At 41.9% G+C, this 26,652-nt stretch overlaps 1 protein-coding gene across 4 annotated transcripts in view; it reads left to right on the top strand.

The window, feature by feature from the left end:
* The window catches only part of NUDT14 (nudix hydrolase 14), a 142,750-nt gene that overhangs the window by 27,247 nt on the left and 88,851 nt on the right, over positions 1-26,652 (top strand). Inside the window, exons 1-3 of one of the 4 annotated variants that reach the window (XM_058162877.1) lie at positions 17,173-17,866; positions 17,995-18,184; positions 19,372-19,441. The exons of 1 other annotated variant lie outside the window; for it this stretch is intronic. The gene's annotated coding sequence lies outside the window, so the exon portion shown is untranslated. Of the gene's footprint in view, positions 1-17,172; positions 18,185-19,371; positions 19,442-26,652 lie in introns of those variants that run through there. 2 more of the 4 variants (XM_058162876.1, XM_058162875.1) reach the window with 2 other exon arrangements.

Genomic DNA, 26,652 nt, shown 5'->3' with positions numbered 1-26,652 from the left:
TTAATGGTCAGTAATTAATTTTACAAATAATTGTACATATATTTATATTAGTGCAAAATTAAATGATATCCCCACACTCATAGATACTTTACTCAGGACAATGATACGAAAAGTGTTTTCTTTGTTTCTTTTTCCACAAAGTACACCTCACATGGTGAAGCTATTTCTATCTTTAGACCTTGTATGTTATATTTCAGCAAATGGTTTATCTTTCTTAGAACTGAATATTTAGAGATTATTGCTAACTCCTGATTCCAGAAGCCTTTTTCAGCTGCAGAATAGAGATAATTAATTTAGAAAGCAGAATCAGTCTGAGTTAATTACGACACAGATTTCTCTCTCGTGCTCATAATATCCTTGTTGTTTCCTCTTTCTTATGCTCTTTCAAAGATTCTTAACTAATCCCTTATATTCAAGTTCTTGGATCTCTGCACATGCGTGTGTTTCATCACATATAATGCCACTCCTGTTCCCTTTACTGGCATAGAAATTTTTAATAGCTTTTAATATTTTGATATAAATTTTATGGGGTTTTAATGATTTTAAATGGTTTTAATTCTGGCCTTATATTCAATAAGTTTTTTAATTATTGTTTTATTGTGTATATTATTGTTGTTTTATTCTGTCTGTGAACCACCCTGAGTCCTTCGGGAGAAGGGCGGTATAAAAATCTAATAAATCTAATCTAATCTAATCTTTATGCCCATTTTTTCTAGTTTTGAGTTTCATCCCATCAGTGTCAATAATGCCTATTGAATCTAGATCTATACTCCATATTCTGTGCATTTGTATAGTCACTGGAACCGTAAGGTCATAAATGTGATCTATTACTACCTGCATCTATATACTCATTATTCAATGCCCCCACATGCTGGGCATCACCCATGGTCCTGTATCACCTCACTTACTCCATCTGGGGTGGGGGGTATTCTCCTCCTCCATAAGATTCAGTGTAAAGCCATTTACACTGGCTTTACAATTTACAATTGGCTTCTCAGGGCAGGGGTGCTATTCAGCAGGTTCTGACAGGTTCTTGAGAACTGGTAGTGGAAATTTTGAGTAGTTCGGAGAACCGGCAAATACCACCTCTGGCTGGGCCTAGAGTGGGGTGGGAATGGAGATTTTGCAGTATCCTTCCCCTGCCACACCCACCAAGCCACACTCACAGAACCAGTAGTAAAAAAAATTGAATTCCACCATTGTCTCAGGGTATCTTGCACACACATTCTTCCCAACTCTTTGAGGTACAGTCTATCTAGAAGAACCCCACTGGCATTATCAAAATATTCAGTTGTTAACTTTTGTTTTTCTCTTTTCCTGGGCCACATCCTTGACTGGAAGCAGTGAGGGAAAAAAATTCCTGTGCCCCCTTCCCCCAGCTTCTTCATTCTTCTACTCAGTGCTTACAGTCCCTTGCAGCATCTCTAAGAATATGCTGTATTATTTGGCTTCACTGATCCTTTAATTCCTCTTTTTCCCATCAAAGCTGGACAGCAATTCCTAGCTGCTTCAAGTAACCAGTTCACTACAGTAATATTCCTTAATCAATGGGAGCCCGAGTGTTGCTTAATACAGAGTAAGTGACTGCAAGTATGGATAGAATTGTTAGCACTCATTTCTCTGAACGAAGAGGAAGCCTTTTGTGCTTTAAGAGCACAGCCCATCTACAGGCAAGGCACAAGTAAACAAGCCTTTGTAATACATAGACAAGGCCAACCATAAAGCAAAATGGAAGTGATTTATGGGGATCAAAAAAAGAAAAGAAAAGTCAGTATAAAGGCAAGTTCCAACAGCTAAGGTTTCTGCTGGGAATTTGAATAGGCACCACTACTCTCTTAATGGTAATAAACTAGTCTGGATTGTAAATTCTTGGCCAGATTTTCAACTGATATAAATTGGCATCATAACTTTCTTTTAAATGAAGGTGTCCTCTTAAGCAATTATAGTTCTTGTTTTTTTACATTCAGGACTACCACAGGGTAGATCCTTCTGGAGAACAGAGAATTTCAGAATGAGGAAAGTGGGGTTGTATTAAGAATTAGAAAATCAGAAAGTCAGGCCTACTTCTACAGCTACAGTATTTGTCTAGCTCTCCTCATGATGAGCAGTACATGAATACAGCCTGCCATTTCCAATTGTCCATATTCCTTTTTCTCCTACTGACAAGTGTCATTTGATAGCATTAAAGGAATTCAAAATTATTGTTGCTTAACAGCTTTCAGTAGCACCCAGTAAGCCTACAGCTGTGAGAGAAGAGAGACTATTGATATGGAAGGAAGCATTTTGCTGTTCCTACCTCCTAACCTTGAATTATATTGAGGAGCTCCTGCTTGGGCAATACTTCAAACCAATGTTTTCATATGTACATACTTACACATAGAAACAGCCTACAAGTAGGTGCAACTCCCACATTTTTCTAAACATCTAAACATTCCAAGTACATTCCTGGTGGTTGGCAGCAGAACTGATAAGAAATTCTACCAAGGTTTCTTTAATGCCACAATGCCTGTAATGCTACCTTCATCTATCACCCAGTAGAGGTCACTACAGAATGAGCAATGAAAGTGAAATTCCTTGAATGAAACATTTAGAATGCAATAGAGCAGGTCTTACTTGTAGTTTTGTTGTAACCTCCTTCAGAAGCCCATTAATTAAATATCAGTTCCAATGATGCTGGTAACACAATGTCCATTACAAGCAATGAATCATTTGATCTTGTGTGATTAAAAATAAAATAGATTAGATTTACATTAACTACTTTACCCTTTTTCCCAGAAGGTATATATTTTGTGGAATGCGTAATAGGTATTAACTGTTATCAAAGAAATTATTCAGTGTGTATAATATATGTTGTGTGAGCTCATATCAGGCTAGAAATCAAGACACTGTGAGATTTAGCCCTGCCTTAGGCATAAAGCCAACTAGGTAATTTAGGGCAGGCTCTCTCTTTCAGCTCTAAGAAAAAGAAGGCAATGGCAAACCACTTCTGAAAAATGTTGCCAAAGAGCTGCATCGACTTGTCCATGTAGTTGCCAGAAGTCAAGGCTGGCTTGAAGGCAAAAAGTATGCCACATATAATGTAATGTAATAACATACATATTATAATATAAATAATAATATAAAACTATCTCCAGTGTCTCTTTTGTTTCAAATAATGAGCCAAGTTCAATACAATCTGAGCCAAGATTAGTTTAGAGACAGGAAGGTGTGCGCGTGGAACGATAGAGTACCTGGCAAATGAAACAAGATTATATCTACTTTCAGCAGGAACTACCCAGCAAAGTGCCATCTGATGGGTCACCTGATGTCTTTTCTCCCCAGCATCAGCACTGTGTATGTCCTTCATTTAACATCCTTCATGAAGTTCCAACATACTGCTGCTCATAGGCATTGTAGGAAATTAAAAGCTGGTGGAGGGCTTGTTGTTTTTACCTGGCTGTAAACCGCCCTGAGTCCTTCGGGAGAAGGGCGGTATACAAATTAAATTATTATTATTATTATTATTATTATTATTATTATTATTATTATTATTATTATTATTATTATTATTAACCATGTGCCCCAAGAGCAACAAAAACACTGAAGATGTCCATGAATGCCAGAAACAGTGTCAGCCATGGCCTATAATTAGTTATACCTAGTGATACCTAGTTGCCTCTACCTTTTCATTCTTCTCTTCACGTAAGGTGACTTCAACTGAGTCAACTTAGAACTCAGCTTTATTTTAATTCTTAAAATATAGGCTGTGACTTTTTCTTAATGTTTTGATTATTGTTTAATTGAATCCAAGGGACTTAATCTCAAGGCCACACTCAGTTTTACATGCAAACACTGGTATTTAAGTACCAACAACTACTATTTCTTGGCAGAAACATCCATGTTCAGACAATATTCTTGCTATTGCCTTTTTGAGGTGGGGAGAGTTCCTATGCTTTTGGAGTCCATCGCATACTTGGGAAGAATTATTTTGATTCCATTCTTTGCTTTAAGAAAAAAAAAAGCTTACAAGCAAAGAATAGTTTTTAATATCACTTTTATTTGGAAGCATGCTTACCTGGCTAGAAAAAGGGAAAGGGAAATATTCTGCAGGGGAATAAATGAAAAAAAATTGGCAACTGTTTTTGAATTGTCATGCTCCCCTGTGACAGCCATATTGTAAAGAGATAACCTCCCTGGCTATTATGTAGGTTCTGAGCATTTTATTCTTAAATAAAAGTCCTGCCATTTAATTATTCACTATTCTTTTAGCATTTTGCTTCGGTCAAGAACATACCCTCCAACAAGGACAAATCTCCAACAATATCCATAGAGGCCTAGGGCTGACTTTGGCCCTGCTTACTGCTGCTGGTATTCCCTGCCATTCTCAATAGAGCTCTTTCAGGCCACTTGACCTGCATTACCAAGACTTCAACCTTGAGTACAGACTGAGCTATATCACTTGATAATTCAAAATTATCCACCGCAGAGAAATTCTTATCAAATCAATCACAAAATAGTTATCTGTCCTAATCCAGTTTACCATCTTGAAACAACAAATGATGGCCAATCTTTCACAATCTGCTTGATAGAGATTTCTACAAAGCTGTATTCTTGGTTTTTGCTGCAACTAGGTTTCTAATCCTAATTGCAGCGAAAATACAAGGCAGCCTCCTTGCTGCTCTCAAGCCACTTGGTTAAAATGAATATCGCCTTGGTGACAAAACAATGAACTAATTCTGTGTCTAAGCAGACTGATTGTGAGCACTTGCCATTCCTTCCTTCCTTCCTCTTTTTTGAGGTATTTGATGTTAAAATAGCTGATTGGTAGTGAAATAAAATTTCTTGGGACATATGGTTTGAAAATATATAAGTAACGTTAAATAACATTAACAGATAGAGATAAAATAGAACAAAAAAGCATGTTATCACTATTAGCCACATTAATAAACATTAGAATGCCTTTTTGGTGACAGTAGTCAGTGGGAGAAAAAAAGAGAAAAGTTCAGGAGTCTAAATAAGGCACGATGCATTTTTTTAAAAATCATCGCCTGTCTACTGCGAATATGCCCCATCATCTGCTTTGTGCATCTCCCAATAAAGCAAAATGCCATGCACATTGTGGAGTAAAAAGTGATCAGTGAAGATAATCAACCTTTTTTCTAAACAGTGCCACTGGAATGATGCCATACCATGTGGGCACTGTGGGAAAACAAATGGGAGCGAACCTCACTATTTCTCTCACATTCTCCCCTCATCTATATCTATTGATGCTTTCAAATCAGTCTTGACTCCCGACAACTTCATGGACAAATTCATGGTGTTTTCTTGTCACCTTTTTCAGAAGTGGTTGACCATTGCCTTCTTCCTAGGGGATGAAGTTAGTGACAGATCATTGTGGAGAAAATCTGTCTCTGTGGTCACTAAGAGTTGGCAGTGATTTGACAGCACATAATCAATCTGTCATTGAATCTTCCTAGGGAAGAGAAAAAATGATCAGCTCAAAGTTACCCAGCTAGCTTCATGCCTAAAACAGGTCTCAAACACATGGTCTCTCTGCTTCTAGCCCAGCACCTTTAATCACAACACCAAATAAGCTTTCTATCTCTATACCTAAATACCTGTCTATATGCCTGCAATTTTACCTTTTCAAAATAAAATAAAAATCTGCCCACAATTCTTTACTTGTAACTGGAACAGCAATATTCTTAGTTCAAGTGATCTCTTTTTGATTTAACCTGATTTGTTAAGGAGACATCTGCTAGATGCCATTTATGTTAAGTTTAACTGGAGATTTCTGATGAAATTCCAAGTCAACTTTATGATCACTATATACTTGTAACATGATTTTACAGAACTTACAGGCCACTTCAATCAGAACCAACTCTGAGTAGCATACATTTTTTCCTGAATAAGTCCAGATAAAAACAACACAAAAGACAATATAAAACTACAACATAATTAATAAAATCATCTAAATAAGACCCAAGGATAAAATATAATCAGCACATTCCAGTTTCTCAACAGACAAAATTAACACCTTGCAAATGCTCAAGGGAAAACCAAATCATTCAGTCCCCAGGGCCTGTTTAAATAACCAGATCTTAATGGCCTTCCTAAAAGCCAGAAAGGGAAGGAGTTCATGAAATGTCTTGGGGAGCAGGGAATTTCCATGAAGTAATACAATATTCTCAAAGGCCTGTTTCCTACGTGACAAGGACAGAGTTGCTACGGCCTTAGTAGAGCTTCAAATTCATGCACTTTAGAATTCAGTTCTCAAACCACAATGAAGCTATTGGAATTTCCAGGCTGCCTTTTCACCTCAATGATGCTTTGCCTACCACCAATAAACAATTATGTAAAGCAAATAGGAGGGCATAATTTCATGATGAACAGGCTTTTTCTAAAATGGCCAAATTTCTTCTCCCCATGTCTGCAATTTTTCCTATATCGAGAATTACTCCCTTAAGATTCATCAGATTTGACACAGAGTTGGGAATGCAGTGTAGTCAATGTCTTCAGCATTGTCAAGGGGGAAGCAGTAGGTTCACATATTCCAGCAGGCAGTTCTTTATTTACTAAGCAATGACTCACAAGCTAGGAATATATTGAAGCAGTTTTCCATATTCCCATAATCGGGTTTTCATGCCATTTATACCAGGGATACCAGCAGAGGGGTGAGAATGAATCACATGATCAGGGAGGTGTCTGTGAATTGCAGTCATGCAGCAGGATACTTAAGTTCAGCTACTGATGTGTAACTATATTTCCAGCATGCCAATCACAATATTTGGCTTTTGAGCCTTTGTGTGTGTGTTGTACATGTATACAAGCTTTCCTGGCTTAAACTGCAGATGACATCCAAGTTGCAAGTTGTTGTATCATAAAGACATTCTGTAGACATTATTCAGGTAAATGGTACTTTTTCTACTTGAATTGCTATGATAACAAGCTCTGCTAAGAGGCAGGTTAATTATTGATTAAATTAACAACTGTGGAAACATGTAGTCCATGAGAACAAGTAACTGCCTTTTCCAAATGCATGTGTATGTCGCTAACCACTTAGAGCTTTTGATTCAACTTCTACCCCACACAAAGAGGTTGCTAACAACATCTTATTTCCAATACCAGAGTATTCCAACGGCATCAGAGGCTTGTCTGCTGACTTCAGGCAAGTTATTTAGGAAGCCAAGTCTGGTTCATTAACCTTTTAAAAACATGGTTTTATGGCTGGATTGAGAGGGAGTTACATGTGGTAAAGATGTAGATATACTACATTGTTTGGTGGCAGAGATATTCTGAAAGTATGCAAGGATGAAACAATTATGTTTTCTTTCTTTCCTCAGTAAAAACGTCTCAAATACTTCCAGACATGCCAGGATCTCCTTAGATGCAAACTTTCCTTTGCAGAACCTGCTGAAGTGCTTGTGTAACCAGACATGGCTCCGGTCATTCCAATAATTGTGGTCAAGGATTGGCTTTGTGTTCGTGGAAGATGTAGCATGACCAGAAACACGAAGAATGATGTAGCACGACCACGAACACGAAGAATGAACACGAATGAAGATGTAGCACGACCACGAAGCCAAACAACAGCAATGCAGCTCACCAGCTCAAATCCCCCTGCAACTCAGACTAATCTGAGCACAACCAAGCCCCCACCCAAACAGGACACACCCGCAGCCAATCAGAGCACAAAAAAACCCCATCCAATCAGAGCACAGCCAAGCTCCCACCCAATCAGTTCAAACCCCCACTAGCAGTTAAAAAGGAAGAAACAGCTGAAATCACACGTTGCTCCCAGAAGCACGAAGCTGAAGCCTGAAGTGGGTGTCAGTCTGCTGCATGTATGGATTGGAGGGGTTTGAAATGGCTAATGTTGCAGCTGCGGTCTGGCTTCTGGTCCTTGGTCGTGCTTCATGATCAGTGTGGGTTTGGGTCTGCTTTCTGGGTGGATGTGCGGTGGTTACATCCTGTGTGGACCTCGTGAGTGTGGGTCTGGTGTCATTCCTTGTGTTAGGGACTCGTTTGTCAATAAGGGCGGGTTTCCAAATGGCTGGTAGGCGGGAGGTATCATCTCATTTGTTCATGCTGTGTGGGCGTTTTTCTATCTCAATGGCTTCTCTGATTATTCTGTTGTTAAAGTGTTCAGTTTTGGCGATAGTTCTGGTCTTTTTAAAGTCAATATCATGTCCTGTGACTTTAAAGTGTTGGACCAGGGAAGAAGTTGGTTCCTCTTTTTTGACTGAGTTCTTGTGTTCTTCAATGCGTGCACTTATTCTTCTGTTGGTTTGTCCAATGTATGTGGTGGGGCAGGCGGTGCATGGGATTTCATATACTCCTTGATTTTCTAACTCAATTTTGTCTTTGGGGTTTCTTAGGATGGTGGATATTTTTCTGTTTGTGCAGAATGCTGTCTTGATGTTGTGTTTGTGGAGGATCTTGCTGATTCTGTCTGTGGTGCCTTTTATATATGGGAGGAGGGCTGTGCCGTTTTCTTGTTCTCTGTCTTGGATTTTAGTGGGGGGTTCTTTTTGGATTAGCTTGGTAATCTTATTTCTTTGGAATCCATTGGATGTTAGTACATTAGTGAGAGTGTCTAGTTCGGTTTTTAGGTGTTGTTCGTCAGCTAAGTATTTTGTTCTGGAGATGAGTGTCTTGGCTACGGAGTTGATCTGTGCTGGGTGGTGGTGTGAGAGTGCGTGCAGATAGCGGTTTGTGTGTGTTTTCTTCTGGTAGATGGTGTGTCCTAGGGAGCCATTGGGTTTCTGTAGACTAAGACATCCAGGAAGGAAGTTGGTTGTTAACTTCTGTTTCCATGGTGAACTGTATTTTGGGGTGTAGGCTATTGAGGTGTGTGAGGAAGTTGTCAAGTTTTTCTTTCCGTGTGGCCAGATTATGAAGGTGTCGTCTACATATCTGAGCCAGAGTTTGGGTTTGTGATCAGATTTTCTAGAGCTTGGGTTTCAAAGTGTTCCATGTAGAGATTGGCAATGACAGGTGAGAGGGTGATCCCATGGGTGCTCCTTCTACTTGTTTGTATTTTGTCCATTATAGATGAAGTATGTGTTGGATAGGCAGTGGTTGGTCAGATCTAGGATGTGCTTGGGGGGGTTATATTTGTTTTGGATAGCTGTCAAGGCTTCTTTGATTGGCACTTGGGTGAAGAGGGATATGACATCAAAGCTCACGAGTAGGTCGCTGGGCTGTAAGTTTTGTTTCTTTATGATCTCTATGAACTGGAATGAGTTTTTTACGTGTGAGGTGATGGATTCTGCATAGGGCTGTAGTTGTTTGGCGAGAAATTTGGCTAGGTTTTGTAGAGGTGAGCCTATGGAGCTGACTATGGGTCTAAGTGGGGTTCCTTCTTTGTGTATCTTCGGGAGACCATAGAGCTTAGGGCATCTGGATGATTTCTCTCTGGGAATGATTCTTTGTTGGATTTCTTCGCTGATGGGGGAGGCTTTTATTTTGGATCTAGTGGTTTTTTCTAGGTAGGTGGTGGGGTCTGTGTTTAGGGGCTTGTAGGGGCTTTAGGGGCTCCAATTTTACACGGGAGAAAACCTGAACAGCCAAAGACCTACATACAAACACCCGTGAAAACCTCAGAAAACAAATATATATATATATACACGTTTTCATGGGTATAGGTATGTAGGTCTTGGCATTTTTGGGTCTTTTCCCGTGTAAGGTTGAGAGTATCTTGGCGACGTTTCGACGAGGTCTCACTCATCATCTTCAAGCTGGTGTCTTCGGCTTCATGCTTCTCGAGCAAAGAGTGATTGGAGCTGCTGTCTCTCTATAAATACTGGTGGGGAGGTGGGGAGTGTAGCTGTGAGCGGTTTGGTTGGCTGCGTGGTTGCATCTTGATTGGTAGATGGAGTGGGTGTTTGCAGATTGGTCGAGGTGGGGAGTATTGCTGTGAGCAAGTTGGTTGGCTCTGTGGTTGCATCCTGATTGATAAATGGAGTGGGTGTTTGCAGATTGGTCAGCTGTTTCATAGCATCCTGTGTGGGTGTGGTCCTGGTCTTTTGTTCCTGAGCTTTGGTGTTGTGGCCTCTGAAGTTCTGTGATGTGATGTCTTGAGCAGATGGCTATGATGCAGCATCCCAGGCCCTGGTTTGGCTCCAAGTCTGAGGTCCTGTCATGTGTTCCTGCTGTGTGTCAGCCTGCCTTGTGTGGGGATCAGAGGGGGGCACAGCAGTCAGTGGTGTCAGCATGGTCTGGCTTCTGGATGGTGGTTGTGTTTCGTCTGTGGGATGGGCTTGGATTTGAATCTGGTGAGGATGATTGGTGGTGGCGTTGTGTGTTGTCCTGGGTCCAGGGTCAGTTTTCATGGTTGGGACTCATTTGCTGACCAAGGCTGGTTTCCAGATGTCTGGTAGGTGGGAGGTGTTGTCCTGTTTGTTCATATTGTGGGGGTCTTTCTCTATTTCAATGGCTTCCATAATTATTCTCTTGTTATAGAGTTCAGTTTTGGAGATTAATTTGGTTCCTTCAAAATCAATTTCGTGTCCTGTGGTTTTAAGATGCTGGAAAAGGGAGGAGGCTTTTTCTTCTTTTCTGACTGCGTTTTTGTGTTCTGCAATGTGTGCATTTATTCTCCTATTAGTTTGTCCAATGTATGTGGCTGGGCAGATTTTGCATGGTATTTTATAGACTCCTTGGTTTTCTAGATGGATCTTGTCTTTGGGGTTTCTTAAGGTGTTGGCTATTTTTTGGTCTGTGCAGAAGGCTGTCTTGATGTTGTGTTTGTGGAGAATTTTGCTGATTTTATCTGTGGTGCCTTTGATGTATGGGAGGAGGGTGTAATTCAGTTTTCAGGTGGTCTTTGTCAGCTAGGCGTTTGGTCCTGGAGATGAGCGTCTTGGCTATGGAGAGGACACACCATCTACCAGAAAAAAACACACACAACCACTACTTAAACGCACAATCACATCACCACCCTGCACAGATCAGCTCCGTAGCCAAGACTCTCATCTCCAGGAACAAATGCCTAGCCAACAAAGACCACCTGAAAACTGAATTACACACTCTCACAAATGTATTAATCTCCAACGGACACCAAAGAAACACAATTACCAGCCTAATCCAAAGGGAGACACCGCCCAAGATCCAAGACACAGAACAAGACAACGGCATCGCCCTCCTCCCATATATCAGAGGGTTTTTTTTTCCTTCCCAGGAACACAATTAGAATAAGAAATGTGAACCAAGTTGTAAATAAACTGTTGTTCCCAAAATGCTCGCCAAGGTTGCATTTTTAAAAATCTTGTTCATACCACAGGTTGTTGTGATTATATTTGTATTGTGATCAATTCTGAAAATTTTTGAAAAATGACCTTATTTAGGAGAAGGAAACCGATGACAGCACTCCATGTAATAAAAGAGCTTCATAAAAATCAAGATTTCCTGTTACAAAAAACTACTATGGATGAAAAGGGGAAATGGTGTAACTCAGAAAACAAAGGCTGTGACATCCGGTTGCCTGTATTTTGAGATTTAATGTGAATTCTGAGATGATTCAGACTCCATGTAATAGACATTTACCCACCTGGTATTTTTAAGATGTGTAAGTCTGCTTAACTGTTTAATTGATATTCTTTCAGTTAAAATCCTATTAAAGTTTGGAACAGATACTTAGAGGATTAGATTCGATTCTGACATTCCATTTAGGATCATCCTTAATATTTGAGTACAATGAAGCAGATATTTCAAACAGTGGAGAAGTTGGAATTGTTCCACTGCCAGGAACAATTACTGAAGTGTGTCTATTCCGCCTTGCTTTCCTAGATGAATCGCTGCCTCTGTGACCACTATATAAGATTTCTCAGAATCACTGCTGAGGTGATCTCTGGTGCTGTTTCTACTAAGGCAGGTGAGTCCAGGAAGGACCATGCAAGAGGAGAGAATAAGTAGCAAGGGACAGCAGTAGCAGGAAGGGCAGAAGGGAGTTGGCAAATTCTCCTCCTATCTCTGGGGCAAGATATTCAAACTTAGTCCAGCACTATAAAGAGGGAAAAGTATGAGGGGAGGAGGGGAGGAAGGAAGCTGAAATAGAAGACATGGAGGAAGATCAGAGTGTACATGTTACATTACAAATGATAGGAAAAAAAAGTGAAACTGAACAAGATGAGGAGACTGTGCTTGAAGAGAAGGTTTATGAAGCTCTTTCTGGATCAGACTAAAGTTTGGAAATATGTATAGTCCACTGCTTCAATAGATCCAAGGTAATATTCAAGACAAGGAAAGTAAAATGGCCAATGGGAATCAGTTTGGAAGTTGTGGGTGCTCCATCACCAGAGGTTTTGAAGAAGAGATTAGACAGCCATTTGTCTTGAATGGCAAAAAGTCTCCTGTTTGAGCAGGGGGGTGGTCTAGAAGACCTCCAAGGTCCCTTCCAACTCTGTTATTGTTATTCTGGTGTAGCGATTAAGGCATCAGATTAGAACCTTTGAGTTCTAGTCCTGTCTTAGGCCCAAAGCCATCTTGGTGCCCTTGGGCTAATCACTTTCTCTCATCTCTAGAAAGGAGGGAATGGCCAACCACTTCTGAAAAAACCTTACCAAGAAAACTGCATGGACTTGTTCAGACAGTCTCAAAGAATCAGATACAACAGAACAGAAGGTGGGGGGAAGATGGGCAATAGCTTGATACAAGAAAACCTCATCTGTATCCTCTTCCTGCCCAAAAAGACCCCTTAAACTCTCATATTTTAATGGTTCCTGTCTTTGCCTTCATATTTGGATCTGTGCTTTTGCCATCCTCTACCTTTTATTCTAATTTACTATCCTCTAAAGAAGACTAGTGAGGTGCCTATTAAATGCTTCCTTCCCAGTTTTTGTAAGAACCCATCATCTCATCCCAAGTTCCTTTCATAAAAGTAATATAGACCAGAATCCGAACCCTTCTTGAAGACACCATTTTCATGGCTAGTTTTTGAATTCCAGGATCCTGATTTGTTTTGTGTCTTGAACTTTTATTGTAGGAATTGATTTTAAAAGTATCTGTTCCCAGTTCTTTCATCTTCCTCAAGGCCTTACAGTTTCCTTTCAAAGTTATTTTTGCTATGTGATTCATTCACATAGGATCAGTTAGAAAAGACAATAGGTAGGTTTTAGAACATCCTATATGCAGGCACTTGGAAGACAATTAAACTTTCCTCATGTCTTACCAAATTCCACACATCGCTTTTCAGTTCCTCTTAGAAAGGAATCATCTCTTCTTTCTCAGCATGGCTCTTAAATTTCCTTAAACCATGGGAAATCAAATGTCTTCTACAATATTTCATGGCATGGTTTGCTCAGGTGGCTGTTAGGAAGATCCTTGTACCTGATTTTATTGACACTGAGTGGTTCCTGATCTTCCTCCTTTGGGTCACATGCTATCTATGTAATTAGCTCTCTGCTAAAAGGTTTTCTTGTTCCTTGGTGTTTGCTTATTTTTCTGCCTCTCCTGGAGAGTTTCAACTGTTCTATATAGGAACCACAATCTGTTTTCATTTTTCTGCTCAAGCGAGCATGCTTCCAAACAACGATGATATTAAAACCTAATCTTTTCTTTTGTAGCAACTCTCAGTCTTCTCACTTCTCCTCCAATAAGGAAGCAGGCTTGCCCTTTCAGCAGGTGTAGTTTTGGCCCTGTTCAGGAAAGAAGACAAACATTGCATATAATTTGCAGATTATAATGATGCTTCCTTTGCTGTCCATGTTACTGGATTCTTGCCTGACATCTCCTCTACCTAATTCATTCTGTTTGCTTCCTGAATGATTGTTCCACTTAAAACTCACAGAAGATTGCTCTCAGGATGAGGTAAGTAGCCTGGACTAAAAGGAAGGGGGGAAATGAAAAAGAAGGAAAAACACTCCTGTCTTACAGAATTCCCTTGCCAAATTGTTTGCTCTTCCATATTGAAAATCAGCAGCAGTTATCAATCAGTCAACCAATCCAATCAGCAAAAAAGGAACCCTGGTGGCATAGTGGTTAGAGTTCAATACTGTAGGCAAACTCTATCACAACCTGGAGTTCAATCCTGATGGAGTTCAAGGTTGACTCAACCTTCTTCATTTGGAGATTGGTAAAATGAGGACCCAGATTGTTGGAAGCAATATGCTGACATTGTAAACCACCCAGAGAGCGCTGTGAAGTACTATGGGATGGTATATAAGTCTAAGTGCTATTGCTGTACCTCTTCCTTATTGGGTCTTACTCTCTTATTGTTTCTCCTTTCTGGACTGTTTTTCCCAACCCTCTTGCCAAATTCAGTTTTGCTCTCTCTAATCATTCAATCATATAGTTGTCCTCTCCTCCATCTTCCCTGAGTTTTCATGCCTCCCAGTGTCGGGTGGGCGCTTGGGGCTCAGGACCCTGGACAGGAATCGGGGTGCTGGTTGAAGTTTTAATGGAGATTTGGGTTAATGTCAGGGTTCCAAGTAACACCGCCTATGAAAGAAGATTCCAAGGCTAGAAGTTCCTCAAAGTTCCATTTTACTAGAGATGTCATATTGGCACATCTGGGAAAACCCGAATTTGAAAGCTTCTGGGTTTTCCCCACCCAAAAGAAAGTCCAAGCCCCTTCCCCCTGCACCCACATGTCTATCATATGGTCCAATCAATGCACCGTCCCAACTGGAGATGCCTCCCAGTCACGCCACTCCAGGTGCAGGCCCGAATGTCCTTGACTCTCAGAGAAAGGAATGTTATTATGGCTAAATATCTCCACCACTCTATGCAATTCCCCCCTCCCAGTTTCCCACAGCATTGTGTGGGAGCCCTGAAGATCCAAAGAAAAAAAATGGCCTCCAGGGCTGACAATAGTTGATAAGACTCTCATCTCTTATCTCTTTGCCCTTAGGTTTTTCCTGAGCATAGGGTTTTCTGCAAGACCAGCATTCCATGTAAAAGTATTCAAGGTTCAGCTGGTACAAAATGGAGCAGCATGGACAGTTATGGATGCTTGTTGTTCAATACATGTAAACCATTGCTGCACAGGCTGCACTTGTTACCAGTATGCTTCTGGATTGAAATCAAGGTGCTGGTGGCTACTTTCAATGCCCTTCATGGCTTGGGGCCAGGTTACTTACAGGACCATCTCTCCTACTGATATCTATTCATCTGGTTGGATCCAGCAAGAAAGACATGTTCCAAATCTAGTTTGTCATGGAGTATCATCTGGCAGGACCCAGGAAGAGAGCCTTTTATTTATTTATTTATTCATTATTTATTATTTAGATTTTTATACCGCCCTTCTCCCGAAGGACTCAGGGCGGTGTACAGCCAGATTAAAACAATACAATATACAATTTTAAAACAACAAATTAAAATAACATATTCTATAATGGCCGAAAAATTTAAAAACCATCAAATTTGACCCAATAAAACAGAATACCCAATTTAAAATTATTAAAATTCAAAACATTCAAAATTTAAAAATTAAGAATTAAGCCAGTCCCGCTTGGATGAACAAGCATGTTTTCAATTCACGGCAAAAGGTCCGAAGGTCAGGTAATTGACGCAAACCAGGGGGAAGTTCGTTCCAGAGGGTAGGTGCTCCTACAGAGAAGGCCCTTCCCCTGGAGGCCGCCAGCCGGCATTGCTTGGCGGACGGTACCCTGAGAAGACCCTCTCTGTGTGAGTGTACGGGTCGGTGGGAGGCATAGGGTAACAGCAGGCGGTCCCGTAAGCACCTGGGCCCTAAGCCATGGAGCGCTTTAAAGGTGGTAACCAACACCTTGAAGCGCACCCGAAAGACCACAGGTAGCCAGTGCAGACTGCGCAGGAGCGGTGTTACCCGGGAGCAACGTGTGGCTCCCTCAATCACCCGCGCAGCTGCATTCTGGACTAACTGAAGCCTCCGAGTGCACTTCAGGGACAGCCCCATGTAGAGAGCATTGCAATAATCCAGACGAGAAGTGACTAGAGCATGAGTGATCGTGCATAGGCATCCCGGTCAAGGAAGGGGCGCAACTGTCGAACCAGGCGAACCTGGTAAAAGCTCTCCTGGAGAAGGCCGCCAGATGGTCTTCAAACGACAGCCGACCATCCAGGAGAACGCCCAAGTTGCGCACCCTTTCTGTTGGGGCCAATGACTCACCCCCAACAGTCAGCCGCGGTTGCAGCTGACTGTACCGGGGTGCCGGCATCCACAGCCACTCCGTCTTGGATGGATTGAGCCTGAGTCTGTTTCTCCCCATCCAGACCCGTACGGCTTCCAAGCACCGGGAGGCTTTCTGTCATGGCACTGGCATCCTGGAACATCATTCTCTCAAATACAACAAATAAATAAATTCCCATGTCAAGAAAATATATCTACCTAATCTGACAGGACAGTGGAGCGTAAGCAGGACACAGGATGAATTGGGAGGGGACACTGTCAATGTGCCCGCAAGCACCCTGAAGATCAATACAAAATTTAATTTTAAATGTCTAAAAATATCCCAGTTGAAAGGTCAATGGGATGGAAAATCTACCAAACATTGTCCTGTCCTACATTAAAGCAGTAAGTATAGTCCCATCTGCATGCCTTCTTGAGCCTTTCTGCCCATCAAAGAAGTACAGCAATGTTTCTCAATCTTGGCAACTTTAAGATGAGTGGACTTCAACTCCCCAAGGATCCAGATGCTCATGAGATTGCAACAAAGCATTAGTTTTATCTTCTTTTATCTCTACTCACCTGGATTTTTGCAGCCCACATCTGATAAAACTATATTTTACTGCTCTCATTAAATTGTTTGTAGTTGTAAACAGTGATAGAATTATCAGAAGATAGCTTGGATTTAATTTACAGATATAAACATTGTATATCTCTACTTTATCATTGTTATAAGGAGAAGCTGATCAAAACTTCAGTAAAATATAGGAAAATTCAAGATTTTTAAAATAAACTTAGTTCAATAATTTCAAATCTTAAAACTGCCCACAAATGAACATTTCTAAGAGGAGAGCATTTTAATAATAATATTTCAATCTGATGGATTATTTTACTGTTTGGAGGTGAGGGATATTATGCTGTTTGAACTTTTATGAGTATATTTTCTTCAAGTCAGCTTTCTCTACTGAGGCTGTTTGGGGGCAAACAATTCCTTCATGCTAACATCCATTGCAATTCACAAAGGGTTCTTGTGCCATCTGATAACCGACTTCAATGCCATTTAGCCGCCACAGCTGGCCCTTATTTTTAAAGTTCAAAACTCTCAAATACCAAGTTTACAATTTGAGGGCAGAATTACCTCTGATTATTCTTTATCTTGTATCTTTCTCTGCTGCTCTTAAACAGCATTGTTCTTTGTGCAAACTAGTTTAGACTTGGTGGGGAAGGGAAGGTCTACACACCAGGCTCCCTGATGCCTGCTGCTCCCACCCCAGCCCTTGGTGAAACTGCATTTCAAAAGGAAATCTTGATATAACCTCCACAACAACTGTGGCCAATAAAGTTCCCACCCAATGAACTAATACTGCAACTAGGAAAATATATTGTTTTAAAGAGGTCAATATATAAAACTCCATAGGGCTTTCTTTTATTTCCCCCTCCCTCATCTACAAGATGCAACTAGATTTTATTGAAACAATCGGCAAACAATTCAGTCAACAATATTCTTATCCTAAACGGTAGTTATCAGCAGAGGCAGCTGTTACAATCTTTCATTGGAATACTTTAAAAAGCTCACAGTCCAATTCAATAACGTATTGTTTGGGTAGCCGTGTTTGTTTAGAAGTAAATCACTCATAAATGTGTAATTTCCTGCTGATACCTAATAGCGTTTGGTGACAGGAAGCCATTTAGAACAGACTGAAATGCCAAGATACGCCATTCTCAATATTCACTCCAAAGTTTGACTTCAGCCTGAATAGGACAGTCACACTTTCTCCAACCTAAAATTCACATGTAAAGGTAGTCCTTATTATAATTATTCTTTCTGATTCTCAGCTTAGTATGAAATTAGAAATATGTCACATTCACTGTTTGTTTTTTGGTTACATATAGTCTTCTTATCAATAACATACTGATTTTTATTCAAGATGCAAGCAGCTCCTTCATATCCTGTCTGTCCATCTTCCTGGATATGCTGCGGATTAAAATGTTGATTAAAATTTGAGCCATGTTGCTGGTGTGGCAGAGTTGCTGCTGCGGAGAAGGTTGACAAAGACAGGAAGGCAACAGATTGTCTCTGTCAAACTTGTGACTTAGAAGATAATATGGCCTTAACAGGTAAGATGGGGGAGAGCTTTTTGCATGGAGTTAAGAGCCATTGTGGCATCAAAAGCTGGCAGGTCAGACTTTGACATCTTATGTGCATGCAGTTTTTGAAGATTATTTTGTGAGCTCCAAGAAGCCAAAATATAAGAAGATAAGGGGAATGGAGAAGAAAGCAGGGAAAGCAGAATTTTGCACACTTAGATTAAAAAGACCAGTCTTGTTATGAACTTTCTTCTGAAGTCCTGCACTGCTTTTTCCAAAACATCTGCCAGTAACTTACAAAAATAAATACAGCCAAACACACAAATAACCTTCTGAACATTCAGCTAAGCATCCTGAGTATTCAATTGAATAGAAAAGCAGGACATGGACTGACTAAATTCATAAATTATTTCATCATGATCTATTTCATATTTATTTATGGATTACGCTGCCATCCTGCCTGTTTCCCCAGAAGCTCAAGGTGCAAACATAGTATTTCCTTCCCCCATCTCCATCATAACAATATGAGAGATGGGCGAAGAGGTAATCCAAGAGCCAAAACCTCACAGAGCCTTTCCATCATTAAATACAGACCTGAACGTGAGTCTTTCAGTCTTGATCCAATTATTACATCACACTGGTTAAAGCAGATTCTATAAACTGAATTGCTTTCTCCTGGTAACTAGGAGAGCCACATGGATAGTTGGCAGAGAACAAACTGGCCATTCATCTGCTTTCAAGAAAAGGAACATAATAGAAGGAGCAGGAGGAGGTTCAAAGTTCCCATTAAGAGAGCACACTTTACATGGAGGAGGAGGTGTCACATGGTCAGAATCAGATAAATCCTCTTAACTAGGATAAAAGGCACTGGTGGGTTTCAATTTTTTTTTATTACCGGTTCTGTGGGTGTGGCTTGGTGGGCATGGCAGAGGAAGGATACTGTATTCCCGCCCCACTCCAGGGGAAGGTTATTGGAAAATCCCCATCAGCTGGGACTCTGGGGGCGGGGCCAGTCAGAATTTTTACTACCGGTTCTCCAAACTATTTAAAATTTCTGCTACCGGTTCTCTAGAACTGGTCAGAACCTGCTGAAACCCACCTCTGATAAAAGACCCTGCATTTTTTTGGAATTTAATGCAATAATTTTTTTATTTTATATATACATATAATATCAATTGACATATGCACATTTATGCAAATCTGTATCTTTTTTCTAGGGGATGTTATGATGCCTCAATGGCCCCCCTACTGATAACCTGACCAATACGATAAAAAGAAATAATCACAGTATGTATGTTTTTAGTTGTCTTTATTCTCCTCGACAATCATGCTATGAAATCCAAGGAAATGTACAATGTGAATACCTGCTTTTTCCATGCCAGCTTTTAGAACTGTTTCCTTTTCATATTTCCTGAGTGGTTTAAATAAAAGACAGCCTGGCTATGGCTGTTTTTCAGATATTTTTTTCCAGGAAACTCCTGACAGTTAAAAGAAGAATAAAACATTCAAGGAATGTGCTTTAGAGCTACTTTAAGATCTTTAAAAACAAAGATGTAGCTATTTAAAATGTGCTATTTGACTAAACAATATCAAGGTTTTTCATAAAATTTGGAAAGTATTCTTCCTTATCACTCCCCCTACTTGCTGGGTCAAACCAACAATTTCACAGTCTGCCTTTTACAAAACTTGGTGCCAAGTTGTGTTGCGTTTCAACTTACAGAATCCCTAGCCAGAATCCCTAGCCAGACCACCAAGGGTATTGGGGCTTTCTTACGGAAAGCAAAGCACAACGCATGTTAAGATAGGAGTGAAATCTAAAGGTGAGCAGTTATTGAAGTCCAAACATAAGAAATATAGCAAATGCCCTATTGCTGATCCCAAATTTGGGAAATGTGATAGTGCCCTGTAACTGACTTGCATTTTTTTTAATAAACCCCTGACCGGGACAGCCTACTAAAATAGGCTCCTCCTCCTATTTACTCTCAAGAGCTACAAAACAACAAACTTCCAGTTCTAATCCCAAGTAGAGAATTAGTTTCCTCTTTTGCCTTAGCAAGCACCTAAGACCTGCTAGAGGCTTAATCTTCATTATGTAACCCTCCTTTGCTGGTGCTTAAGCAAAGGGGTAAAGGGGGAGAGAGACTACAACAGTTGTCTAATGAATGCAACCTCTTTGTGAGTCATAACTATTGACTACTCCTTCAATGTAATCCAGACTCATTGTGGTGCACTGAGGGGAGTAAATTTCAATGCTGTAAGTACAGAGACCATTTCAATACATTTTTATTAATTGTAAGCATCCTGGGCCCCTTCACTAATGTTCATTTTTATATATATTGTTTATATAAAATATATATGCTTATATGAAATATATATTCATTTTTTATATATATAGACTTGCAATTATGCTAACTAAAACCAGATAGTGTCCCAAAGTCTGGTCTCCAGCTTCAAAAACACATATAGTACATATAGAAACATAATATACTAGGATGACCAATCTTAATTTGGCAGAAATAACAGGACAAGGTAAACATAGGTCACTATCCTCCGGTTGAATCTCGTCCAGGAGATCACAGGTCCCAGGGAGCAGGGAGTGCCATGGAGTTGTTAGAAGACAATGTGTGTCAAAGGATTTGCCCTGCATCCTAACCACCAGTGTTGAAAAAACAGAAGTGAAAATCAGGTTGGTTCCTAAAGATATATGATCTTTATCATATAAAGGGAGGGCCTCCTCAGGGTGCCGTCAGCCAAACAATGTTGGCTGGCGGCCCCCAGGGGGAAGGCCTTCTCGGTGGGGGCTCCTACCCTGTGGAACGAGCTACCTTTGGGGCTACGCCAACTCCCTGACCTCTGGACCTTTAAGCGCGAGCTTAAGACTTTCTTATTTCATTGGGCAGGGTTGGCCTAATTGCAATTTTAACATGGATGGTTTTTATAAGGGTTTTTAACAATCTCATTTTGGAGTTTTAAAATTTATTGGCCTATTTGAATTAGATTTTTAAAATTGCTTTTAATGTATGTGATGTGTTTATTTTACCTTGGCTGTAAACCGCCCTGAGTCTTCGGAGAAGGGCGGTATAGAAATATGAAAAATAAATAAAGAAATAAATAAATCTTTTACCACAAATAGCAAAATCTCTTGGGATAGCTTTGGGAAATGGCAAGATATCGAATTAACTAAAAGACAGCAATATATTTAAAATAATATATTAGAGGACTTCCAGTTGATGTCGCAGTGGGAACGGACTGGAAAATATGATGAGCCACGTGAAATCCAGCCAGACAAACTGCTGCCAGGAGACTTTCGAACCATAGCCATCTTGCAGGGATGGTGAAGAAAGGAGAGGCATTTTGTGGACTGCGAGGAATTGGCAATATCCTTGTTGGAACAGAAACAGCTCTCCCGAAGCGGTAGCAGGAGCGTGGCCATCTTATGTTGGCCACCCTGAAGCTGGGACAACCAGACCTAAGAATTGAGCTGCAGCAGTGTTTGGACGGAGTGCTAGAACTGGGTGAGATAATTGCCAATTTATACTAAAAAATATTGAAATTGGAGTCTTAAAAGAAATTCCTGAGCTTGGACTAGCGGCTGGCTATCTGGCATTTTGGGGGGAAAACACACATGCAGAAAAAAGAAAAGGGGGGGAGACTGTAATACAAAAAGCCTAAGAAGAAGTTTTAGATCTGGAAAATTGGGAAAAGCAAAATATTTCAAAAGGGGAAAAAAGTGAGTTTCAGAAGAAAACAACTTATATGAGGATTTTAAATTTTCTGGATATTTTGATAATTAATTGGACTTAACAGACTATTTTGTAATGGAATAGAAATGAAGAGTGCCATCTGCACACAGGACAGAAAAAGTACTGTAATACTGTACTTAAATAGACAAAACAGAAGAAATAGCAGCTGGAAGACTTGACCTTGGCCATATAGAAGATAATTTGGACACTGTGAGAACATTTAAGGAGTGACTGTGTTTTACATCTGAGATTTTGTTTCATTTCCCTTCTCTCATGAAAGATAGCCTTTTAATAATAATATAATAATAATAATATTTTAATTTGTATACTGCCCTTCTCCCGAAGGACTCAGGGCGGTGAACAGGCAGATAAAATATAAATACACACAGTAATTAAAAACATCCCTTAAAAAACTAATTCAAATGCCCAAAAATGTTAAAAAATGTACTCCCCCATAAAATAACAAAATTTTAAAAACCCATCCAATAAAAATAAAAATCAGGCTAGTCCAGCCATACGAAATAAATAAGTTTTAAGTTCGCGGCGAAAGGTCCTAAGGTCAGGTAATTGTCGAAGTCCGAGGGGAAGTTCGTTCCACAGGGTCGGAGCTCCCACAGAGAAGGCCCTCCCCCTGGGGGCCGCCAGTCGACACTGTTTGGCTGACGGCACCCTGAGGAGTCCCTCTCTGTGGGAGCGTACCGGACGATGGGAGATAGAAGCTGGCAGTAGGCGGTCCCGTAGATAGCCCGGTCCTAAGCCATGGAGCGCTTTAAAGGTGGTAACCAATACCTTGAAGCGCACCCGGAAAACAACAGGTAGCCAGTGCAGTCTGCGCAGGATAGGTGTTATGTGGGAGCTCCGAGACGCTCCCTCCCTTAACTGGATTTGACTGTTGCTGAATTTGGACAATTAATAATTGAGGAGATCTTTTTAAATTTGAAGAACAAAGGAATAATTGAAGAAGGAAAAGAAGAGAAGAAGAGGAGACATAAGAAAATTAAATAGATTTTAAAGTTTGGCTAATTGCAAAAAGATACAATTGGGGAGGTTTTAATAATCTTTTAAATTGTGACAAAATGGAGTTGCAGATATATGAAGAATTAATTTTGATGTTTAAAAGTATGCATGAATCTTTATTAGGCAAAAAAGAAACAGAAAATTCACTGAAAGTTATAGAAAAAGAAAGTGAAGAGGAGTTCGAAGAATTGTAAATGAGAAGCAAGAAGTTAACAATGTTGAAGAGAAAATATTAAAAAATAAAAATCAGATAGATAATATTATAGAAATTTTTGGGAATGTAAAAAGAGTAGAGAGGAAAGGGGGAAAATTCCCCCTAAAAAGAAACAGTTAAAAGGGAAAAAGGGAAATATCTGGGAGAGACAAGGGAAAGTCTTCATGAGGGATGCTCAAAAAGTACAACAAAAAAAGATAAAAGGAATCCAGAAGATGAAATGTAACATACTGTATATAAAAAGAAAAAAAAGAGAAGTTAGAGCGAGATAAAGAGTCGAACAAAAAACTATTAGAAAATGGGAAAAGATTGAGAGATGATGGTTAAAGATGAATGATGATGACATAAATATTAGTAAATATATATAATAAAGTAGATTAATGAATGGGAATGTGAAAGTAGACTATATAACAATAATAGTGATTTTGATAGTCTTGAATTTAAATTGTTATTGTATTGGTAAGAGAGAAGAATTATAGGATATATTGTGATGTTATTTAGGTGAAAGCATTGAATATGAAATGATGAAGAAGTATGTAAAGAGAATAATATGGCAGAAGTTGAAATAATAAGATATGGTGAAAAAGGACTATAAATGATTACCGTATATACTCGAGTATAAGCCGAGTTTTTCAGCACGTTTTTTGTGCTGAAAAACGTCCCCTCGGCTTATACTCGAGTCTACGTCTTCGGGAACCCCGCACAGGAGGGGGTACCGAACGGACTCCCATGGGAGGGACGGGGAGCGGGCCCGCCGAGGTCTCGCGGGATTTGTCGCCCCCAGGCCGGCCCCCATTCCCGTGTCTGGTGGGCGGACGGCGCAAACTTGGCGGGCTGTGCATTGGCGCGGGGAAGCCCTGGTGGTGCAGTGAGAGGGCTGGGCAGGGGCCGCCAGCCTTCTCGGCTGAGGAGGAGGTTTCCCGACCGCGCGAGCTCGCCGCGAGAGCCACCCCAAAGGCCAGAAGAAAAGGTCATTCCATCGAGTAATGGGCGAAGGCTCCTTCCTCTCCCGCCTTACCCATGCTATGCGAGCCCGGCTGGGCTGCAACCCGCCGCCGCCGCTCCTTCCTCAGCCTCCGGGGCTCGCGCTCTAGCAGCCGCCAAGCTCAGGCCAGACTCGGCAGCTCCCCATCAGCACTCGCGGCGCGATTCGGGCAGGAGGAGTCGGGCTCGCTCTGTGGCGGTGGCGCCCGCCGCCGCCGCGCCGCCGCCGCCACGGAGCGAGCCCGACTCCTCCTGCCCGAATCGCGCGTGCGAGTGCTGATGGGAGCTGCCGAGTCCGCCTGAGCTTGGCGGCTGCTAGAGCGCGAGCCCGGGAGGCTGAGGAAGGAGCGGCGGCGGCGGGGTTGCAGCCCAGCCGGGCTCGCACAGCATGGGTAAGGCAGCTCCCCATCAGCACTGCACGGCGCGATTCGGGCAGGAGGAGTCGGGCTCGCTCTGTGGCGGTGGCGCGCCGCCGCCGCCGCCGCCGCCGCCACGGAGCGAGCCCGACCTCCTGCCCGAATCGCGCGTGCGAGTGCTGATGGGAGCTGCCGAGTCCGCCTGAGCTTGGCGGCTGCTAGAGCGAGCCCGGGAGGCTGAGGAAGGAGCGGCGGCGGGGTTGCAGCCCAGCCGGGCTCGCACAGCATGGGTAAGGCGGAGAGGAAGGAGCCTTCGCCCATTACTCGATGGAATGACCTTTCTTCTGGCCTTTGGGTGGCTCGCGCGGCGTGTCGGGAAACCTCCTCCTCAGCCGAGAAGGACTGCACCGCCAGGCTTCCCGCCAATGCATAGCCTGGCGGGAGTTACTGCAGCTCACCTGCCCCGCCAACTGGTGGTGTTGGGGCAGCAGCTGCCGCTTAGCAAAAAGGTCGCCGCCCAAAACTCCTCGCCTTCTCCTGGGAAGGGCTGGATGGCTAGCCGGGAAGGGTTGAATAAGCAAGCCAACCTCCTCCTCCTCCTCCTCCTCTCCCCATAGCGAAAGAGCGTTTTCCCGTTGGAAGAGAGAGAGAGGGCTTCCCCGCTCCAATGCATAGCCTGGCGGGAGTTACTGCAGCTCACCGGCTCCGCCCCAACTGGTGGTGTTGGGGCAGCAGCTGCCGCTTAGCAAAAAGGTCGCCGCCCAAAACTCCTCGCCTTCTCCTGGGAAGGGCTGGATGGCTAGCCGGGAAGGGTTGAATAAGCAAGCCAACCTCCTCCTCCCTCAGAAGCTGGGCGTGTGTGCGCGCCTAGTCCCCTTCTGTTCGGCGCTGGAAGAGAGAGAGAGAGAGAAAGGAGGCCGTTCCTCCTTCTTTCATTCTTTCTTCTCCTCCGTGCTTCAGAAGCTGGGCGTGTGTGCGCGCCTAGTCCCCTTCTGTTCGGGCGGCGCTGGAAGAGAGAGAGAGAGAAAGGAGGGCCGTTCCTCCTTCTTTCATTCTTTCTTCTCCTCCGTGCTTCAGAAGCTGGGCGTGTGTGTGCGCCTAGTCCCCTTCTGTTCGGCGCGCTGGAAGAGAGAGAGAGAGAGAAAGGAGGCCGTTCCTCCTTCTTTCATTCTTTCTTCTCCCTCCGTGCTTCACCGTGCTGGGCCACCTGGAGCAGCTGCTCTTCAGCCAGATGCTCGGTGAGTCAGCCCGTCCCCTTCCTTCCCGTGGGGGTCTGCCTTGCTGGTGAAGGTTATTGGGGCTTTTGAGCAAGGGAGGAGGAACGCGAGCACCGCCTTCGGCGCTGGCATTCCGGGATTTCCTTTGTTTAGAGCTGGGAATCCTCCTTCCCCTTTGCACTCCCTCCCCCTCCCTCTCTCTCTCTCTCTCTCACACCCACACACACACACACACACAGACTTCTAAAGTCGATTGGCACAATGCTAAGCAAACACAGCAGTGGGTCAAGGGTGAAGGGCTAGGAACCTGGCAGGTGAAAGGTTGAGCGACATGAAAGGCAAAGACCACAATTGTTTTAAGAAAGAAGCTTTAGCAGGAGGGGGATGGGAGGGTGTTTTAAGTTTTGGCAAACAGCCAGGCCAACTGTATTGGAGAAGGTCACACAACTGGCCTTAACATTTTAGCTGCTGTCTTTTCCTCACACTTGGGTTTAATGATATTAGAGATCCTTATTGCCCTGCCAAAAAAAAAAAGAGCCACCCCAACGTCTATGAAAATTAACCTTCTCTGCCAAGAGACACTGTGCAGGGTATTTTCACTATTGGTGTGCATACAGGCTTAGATTTGTGCTGGGTTCTTAGTGCTTAGAGCACTGACCTTCAGAGGCACCCTGGTCCCTTGGAAGCTAAAGGAGGACTCATTTTCATGCTTGCAGTTGTATTGTCAATTTCTGTGAGACAATGTTGTTGAAGTAACTCACTCACTCATTCATTCATTCATTCATTCCTTGTGTGTCCAATCACACTTAGCCAATAAAAATTCTATTCTATTCTATTCTATTCATTCATTCATTCATTTTATTTTGTCAAATACATATTAAATAATTATATAAATATAAGCATGAATTGAATACATAAAAGGAATACAACTAAAGGGAACATTAGGACAGGGACGGTAGGCACGCTG

The sequence above is a fragment of the Ahaetulla prasina genome, chromosome 1 (genome assembly GCF_028640845.1).
Source record: "Ahaetulla prasina isolate Xishuangbanna chromosome 1, ASM2864084v1, whole genome shotgun sequence".
Taxonomy (NCBI): Eukaryota; Metazoa; Chordata; class Lepidosauria; order Squamata; family Colubridae; genus Ahaetulla; species Ahaetulla prasina.
The sequence above is the reverse complement of the archived record's forward strand: the minus strand, read 5'-3'. Positions and strand labels throughout refer to the sequence as shown.